Source organism: Notothenia rossii (assembly GCF_949606895.1).
Source record: "Notothenia rossii genome assembly, chromosome: 10".
Classification (NCBI taxonomy): Eukaryota; Metazoa; Chordata; class Actinopteri; order Perciformes; family Nototheniidae; genus Notothenia; species Notothenia rossii.
Window position 1 is genome coordinate 62,661,747 of NC_136908.1, and position 8,050 is coordinate 62,669,796.

Below are 8,050 nucleotides of genomic sequence, written 5' to 3' on the forward strand. Positions count from 1 at the left end.
CAGAAAAACATTTGAAATGCACTTAGACACAAATCAAATCTGAGAAACAGTGAAGTAGTGTGTGTGTGTGTGTGTGTGTGTGTGTGTGTGTGTGTGTGTGTGTGTGTGTGTCTGTGTGTGTGTGTTTAAGCTTTGCACCATCAGGTGTTTTTATGTGTTCAGGCACAAAACAAGAACAAATCAGAAAAACGGTGAACAAGTGTGTTCAAAGTGTTCTTTAGTGTGTGTGTGTGTGTGTGTGTGTGTGTGTGTGTGTGTGTGTGTGTGTGTGTGTGTGTGTGTGTGTGTGTGTGTGTGTGTGTGTCTAAGTGAGTGCAGTATGTGTGTGTGTGTGTTTTGTGCTGATGTGCTACTGTCGTTTATTTATTTTCCAAAGAAACTAAAGAGGTATTTTTCTGTATTTATGTGTGTGTGTTTTGTTACTGATGTGTGTGTGTGTGTGTGCGTGTGTGTGAGTGTGTGAGTGTGTGAGTGTGTGACAGTGGATTATTTTTCTCTCTGACAGCAACAGTGAAAAGGGTGTAACACTGACTCCTCACTTCCTCCTCCCTTATCTCCTCTCCTCTAATCCTCCTTTCTTCTCCTCTCGCTCGCTGGCTGGCTGATTTCAATATGAATGAAAGTTGAGCTGACTTTCCTTGAAGCCACACACACACACACACACACACACACACACACACACACACACACACACACACACACACACACACACACACACACACACACACACACACACACACACACACACACACACACACACACACACACACACACACACACACACACACACACACACACACACACACACACACACAAAATATTCATTATTTTCCTCGTCACTGCAAACATTACGTTCACAATGAAAACTGGTCTATGTGTGTGTGTTTGTGTGTGTGTGTGTGTGTGTGTGTGTGTGTGTGTGTGTGTATGTAGGTTACAGTTACACCAAAATGTATAATTTTCATAATACAAATTAGATATCTTGTATATTTTAAGTCTGTTTTAATGTTATAATTAATGATATTCTCAATATGTAAAATGTCTCTTGTTCGCTTCTAATTATTATATTTATTATATTTTTACTTTACCTCACATGCACTCCCTGAAAACCCACTGCTGCTGCTGTAAGAAAATAATTAACATATCATCAAAATGTAATTAAACCCAGGCTTCAGGTCACGCTGAGCTCTCAGAAGACTCAAGAAGCACGTCCATCTCCGTCTGTGTTTAGCAGCAACAGATTTCATGCCTCTTCACCATGGCAACAGAGAGTCCTGTGCTCCAAGGTTTTTGCACAAATCCTTATCCTGAGTCAGTGTTTCCATAATTTTATATAATAATAATATAACATAACTCCATACCAACAGAGAGTCTGTGAAACGCTGATTCAGTAGTTTAGTTTCTGACACTCACGCTCCTATTGGCTAACGCTCCAACGCATTGTAGGTGATAGGCTAAGGGGCGGGACATCTCTAAGTTGTTGACTGCTCTTAACATCCCGATAGCTATGAATATATTAAATGCTTTGACAATAAATCCATACAAAAAAATTCATCTGTGGAAGCCATGGTACTGTAACAAGCACGACCAATCATCTGAGCCGGTCCGCCTACAATAACTGGATGGCCTACCTGCCTGTCACTACCCGATCTGCCGCCCTGCCCTATCTGCAGTGCACATGTGAGAGATGGTCCGCCATATTGGACGACTCCGTACGGCAACCCAAGAAGGACACTTGACATCAGGAGTGACAGGCAGGTAGGCCATCCAGTTATTTTAGCCGGGCCGGCTCAGATGATTGGTGACAATGTGCGCGTTCGTGTGTGTTGGAGGAGGGGCTCTGTGAGGAAGTCTGAAGGGAGGGGCAGATTGTTTCCGGTTGTGTATTTTCAAATTCTAGCGCACTCAACCTGGTTTCTCCAAAATGGCCTTCCCCACCTTTAAGTGTTTTTAAATGCCTTGAAAAATGCTTTATCCTTTACATAAATGTATAATTATTATTGTTAGTTATGGAAGTACAAGTGAATATTTATTTCAAATAAATAAACTGAATTGTTGTTATTATCATAAGTGTATTATTAGTTTTTCTATTTTTAAATTATTTTCCCTTTTTTTGTTTTTCTAACCCATCCTTATTTTATAAGAATAATTAAATGTATTATATATATCCTTTACATAAAATGTATCAGTATTATTATGAGTGATATCATCTTTTTTTAATTAAATAAACAGTATTATTATTATTATTATTATTATCATTATTATTATTATCATTTGAGGTCACCTATCATGCTATTTCTAGCCAATAGCAGAGGTCTCAGATATATACAAATAAATAAAAAACATGTCTATGAAGTGTTTTGCTCCAAACACCAAACAGATCACCCATTCTAGCCATGCCTCATATCCCTCTATTTCACTTCCTGTTTCTAAAGTGCTGATTTGGGTATAAAGCTTTAAAAAGGAGGGGTCTGAGCTCATGTGGGACCCGGCAGCTACTGTCTAAACTAAATACTGCCGTGATGAAACGCCATATCATGGATTATCAAGGATTCTCTCTGAAACAGTATGGAGCTCAAAGGCTTTCTCTCTTGCCGGTTATACCACAAGGTGAGTTCCTTTTTACTTCCTGCTTCTTCACACACATGCTCTCCAGTACAGGTTAGCTCTGAGTGTTAGCCATGCTAATGTAAACACCGACCATATTACGTCCAGAACAGTCGGGCATTGTTTCTGATAGCAACGTTTCTGATTGGGCCGTGGGTCCACATTTCAGATATTACGTCATATCGGACGCTAATCTGGATCAGCTCCGTTGTTCCCCGTTTTTAGAGATTTGGGTACGGAGGAAAAGAGAGGGGGTTTTATTTTCTGACGCTGCGTGAGTTCCCCGACACACCGGGGACACACATTGATGTAGAGAAGACATCAAAAAGTGCATTTTGCATGATAGGTCCCCTTTAAAGTTTATATTTATTTAATTTTTTTTAAATTATTTTCCCATTTTTTTGCGAAAGTTATCTGTTTTTTATTGTGTTTTCTAACCCATCCTTATTTTATCAGAATAAGTAAATGTATTAAATACTGTATATATAACCCTGTATCCTTCCTTCACCTCCCTCTTACTTGACTCTTGCTAAAAATGTGACTTTTTGCATCGCTTTTCCTGTAAAAAACACCCCGTTTAGAAAAACATCTCCCTGTTTTATTGATATTATTTGGAAAAATCCTGCGAAAGGTTTAACATTTCTCTTTTTAACTTCAGGGTTAAGTAACTCCACCTTTCCTCGCACTGCAGCCTCATAACTGCAGCGTTATCTCACCGTGAACCTTAAATACCAGCTTGAGATAATAAAGTGTGACCATGGGTAACGCAGAGAAGTTATAACGTCTTTACAGTTTAATTCAGCTCAGTAACATCCTGTCACACGGTGATTATTTAAGTGAGTCTGCAGTAAGTGAAGTTAAACTGCTGCCATGGAAACTGTGGATTATTCTTGCTACCAGAAAGTAAATTACAGTTTGTGTGTGTGTGTGTGTGTGTGCGTGTGTGTGTGTGTGTGTGTCTGTGTGTGTGTGTGTGTGTGTGAGTGTGTGTGAGTCTGTGTGTGCGTGCATGTGTGTGTGTGAGTGAGTCTGTGTGTGTGAGTCTGTGTGTGTGTGTGTGAGTCTGTGTGTGTGTGTGTGTGTGTGTGTGAGTCTGTGTGTGTGTGTGTGTGTGTATGTGAGTCTGTGTGTGTGTGTGTGTGTGAGTCTGTGTGTGTGTGCGTGTGTGTGTGTGTGTGTGTGTGTATGTGTGAGAGTCTGTGTGTGTGTGAGTCTGTGTGTGTGTGTGTGCGTGTGTTATCTAAAATGGGATTCTTCTGAACAGACAGAAAACATTTAGAATAACAACTACCTCCTCTCTGCAGCTGTTCCTCCTCCTCACTTCTTCTCTCATTTATCTCTCCTGCCTTTTGTAAACTCATTTTTAAAAAAACCTTTCTTTCTTTTATTTCTTCCACTTTACTTCTCTTTCTCTTCCACAAACAATATCACAAAAAGAACACAACAAATATTGAGTTTAGCGGGGATATAATAAGTCATTCAAGATCTAATCCTTTAAGTAGTTGTATGTCTTACGGTTCTTGCAGCAGTTCATTTTCATTGGGGACAAAAAAAAAGCTCAGTCAAGTAAAAAAAAATCTTTTTTTAATGTGCATTAATTCTTAATAATGCTGCATGTGAACACGGAGACCTTCATTAACAATTTAAGTGGATGTAAATGTTGCTGCAGAACAAGAATGACCAGGGTTACAAACATAAGAGAATATATAGAATGATGGTGCAAAGCAATAAGAAGCTGTAGATTTTGTACTTCCAACTTGGAATTGGACATATTTCTTGTTAAAAAGTATTGGGTTGACTGCTTCAAGACACGATCACAGCTTCTGTGTCTAAAAATAAGGAATAGAATCTGAGCGGACAGAAAATGCTCCGTTTTAGTTTAACACACAGTGAAGCCCACACACACTGTTTAATGAACACACAGGTTCAGCTGCTGAATTAAAACCAGAACAAATGAAGCACAGGAAGTGAATCAGAGCAGATCCAGGTAGTAGGCGTATCGATTCACATTTTAAAGGTCCCTATACTCTTTCCCCTCAATATATTACAGGTCTCAGAAATATACAGAAAGAGAGGGGGTCTTTGTTCCTGAGACTGTTAGACCCAATCCCAAACCACGCCCTACACACTACCCCTACACACTACCCCTACACCCTAACCCCTACACCCTAACCCCTACACACTAACCCCTACACCCTACCCCTACACCCTTACCCCTACACCCTAACCCTACAACCTTACCCCTACAAACTCCCCCTACATCCTAACCCTACCCCTACACACTCCCCCTACACCCTACACCAGGGGTCGGCAACCCCTGGCACGCGTGCCAGCATTGGCACGCGGCACCGTAACCAGTGGCACACTATGAATAAGTGGAATAAGTGTGCAAAATATTTAAATTGTATTTTCGGATCCTGAACGAGACCACCGCCAGAGCGCGTCTCCCCGTTACCTGCAGAAGGAAGCCATGCACTCAACGCAGCCCGCTCTCTTTAACTCCAGGTGACTTACTGCTGCTTTCCTCCGTGGTGCAGTGCTGATCGTTTCACCACGGAGGAAAGCACTTCACTAATTGCAGTACCCATAAGGAGCTGTACAAATGCCACAGTTTTTGCGTGGCTGTGTCTTTAGTTGAAAGCCCAGTGGCGATCTGCTCATCTCTCATCGAAATAATATGCTACAAAGGGGCGGACTGGCCAACTGTGTGTTGAACTTTCCTGTCGGCTCCCAGACCGTATCGAGGAGGGCAGAAGCAACAAGCTTCAGGTTCAATAACCCACTTTAGCTTAAATGACTGGAGAGAGGCGAGCTCTTCTTGGGAGGCCGTTGCATTTATTTAGCTGTTCTTCTGTTTCACAAAATACATCACAGACCTCTGTTTTTCTGCTTCCCCGTTTCACTTCCAGAAACATACACGTTCCCTCACTGTCGCTCTACCATCCACAAACACACATGCACAAGCCACACCCCTCTCTCTCTCTTAAAGGGACAGCGATCTCATCTCACTCTGCATGACCCTAATATCATAACATGTGTGCTCTGGAGAATCACAGAACGGACGATCGTCCTTATCATTATGCCGTTTAAACCAATTATTTAAATGCGTTAAATTCGACATCATGTAAGTTGCGCTGACAGGTCCACACACTGCTTCCCCTCAGCGAGGCTCCCCCGCCCTCCTGCTGATAGTTCACGAGCGTCAAGCTCCTCAACCGCCCCCCCCCCCCTTTGATAATTCTCGCTCGTTGGCACGCTGATCAATTTTTTTTTTTTAAATGGCACTTCATATCAAAAAGGTTGCCGACCCCTGCCCTACACCCTAACCCCCACACACTACCCCTAACCCCTACACACTACACCCTAACCCCTACACACTCCCCCTCCGTGACGGAGTGAATTCCGTGGAGTGACACATGAGGCTCCTCCTGTCAGATGGAGGGAGTAAATACAGCAGCAAGCTTTGGGACGGCCTTCCCCTCTCTCCGGCAGAAACAGGAAATGCCGTAACTGTATGTAACAACGGTTTCAAATCAGCATCTCTTTGACAAAACATGTAAATTAATAACTCAAATAAAACTCCAAACATCTTTCATTGTGTTAAAAATATGAGGTTGTTAACATCTCAGTTTATCAGTGGATGTTTGAACTGTTTGTAAACAGCTTGTTTCCTGACGGACACACACAGCGTGACTCCGTCCAGGTAGAGACCGGTCTCAAATCAGCGCCGCTGCAGACTCGCTGTTTGAGGGCTTGGTAGCCCACTCCCCCTCCACACCGCTCCACACTCGATGGTTTGGAACAGCTCTTAATATGGCGGACCTTCCGCGCGAACGGAGGGGGAGTGTGTAGGGGTAGGGTGTAGGGTTAGGGTTAGGGTGTAGGGGTAGGGTGTAGGGTTAGGGGGTAGTGTGTAGGGGTAGTGTGTAGGGGTAGGGTGTAGGGGTAGTGTGTAGGGGTAGTGTGTAGGGGTAGGGTGTAGGGCTAGGATGTAGGGCTAGGGTGTAGGTGTAGGGTGTAGGGTTAGTGTTTAGGGGTAGGGTGTAGGGTTAGTGTTTAGGGGTAGTGTGTAGGGGTAGGCTATAGGTGGCGGTTTGGGATTGGGCCTCAGTCTTTGAACACAAACACATGATGTATAAAAGACATGAAAAAGAGAAGAGATAAGATCTGATCCTTTACAACTAACACTATATGCTCTTTTTAGGTTTTTACTAATTATCCCCATATTTTAGAAAGTAACAGATATCTGATTTCTTTATGGGACTGTAATGGAATCCTGATGAAGTAATCAATAAACCCGGTTACATCCTCCAATTTCATCCCTTCTTTTGTTATCTTCCTCTCCTTCCAGCAGCTCTTGGTCTCGGTTATGAACTCTGCGTTTTCCCCGAGACAAACCGACAGAGTCAATTTGGTTTTGGGCCGAGCAGGCGGAGCGACGCGCTCTCTTTCCATTCATAAAACAACAAAGTGCTCCTCTTCCTCACTCTCTATCATCTGTTCAGCTCATTCCTCTCTGTCACTTCCACACCCAGTGCCATTAATCACACACACACACACACACACACACACACACACACACACACACACACACACACACCAAACCAAAATCTCAGTGTGTATCCACGCTGTGTGATTTCCCATGATGCTGTGGGGTAAACACTGGACTCGTTCATCACTGAGATGTGTCCACACACACACACACACACACACACACACACACACACACACACACACACACACACACACACACACACACACACACACACACACACACACACACACACACACACACACACACACACACACACACACACACACACACACACACACACACACACACACACACACACACACACACACACACACACACACACACACACACACACACACACACACACACACACACACACACACACACACACACACACAGCTCTGGAGGTCGCTGGTTTGATTCCCGTTTGACAATCTGCTCATATGTTTTGTCGCTAAAGTTAAATAATAAAACACCTGCCAGATGTGGTTTGTTGTGACATCTTCTGGAGAAATGTTCCATCTGACTGTTCACTTTGTTGAATGCCAACATCTGAAATACTGGCAAAATATCAGAATGATATAATCTACTAATACTAACTTTAAAGCAACAACTACTTGCTCCAACAAAGCTAATACTTGCTATGACAAAGTCCACCCATTAACCATGCCTTTGTGCATCTAAAATAGCATCAAAGTGATTTTTAAATTCGCTTTTTTTGTTAAAAGGAAGTAAGAAGTGTCTCTGGAGGGTTGTACAGCTGTCACCAGCAGGGGAGTAGAAATGTTTTAGATAAAGCTTACAAAAAAAGGTCAGACAGCGATTTCCAGCAGCTGTAAATGAAAAATAAAGACCAACAGTCTACAACACAAAAGTGGACATTAGCATTAGCATCAAAGCTAATTGGTT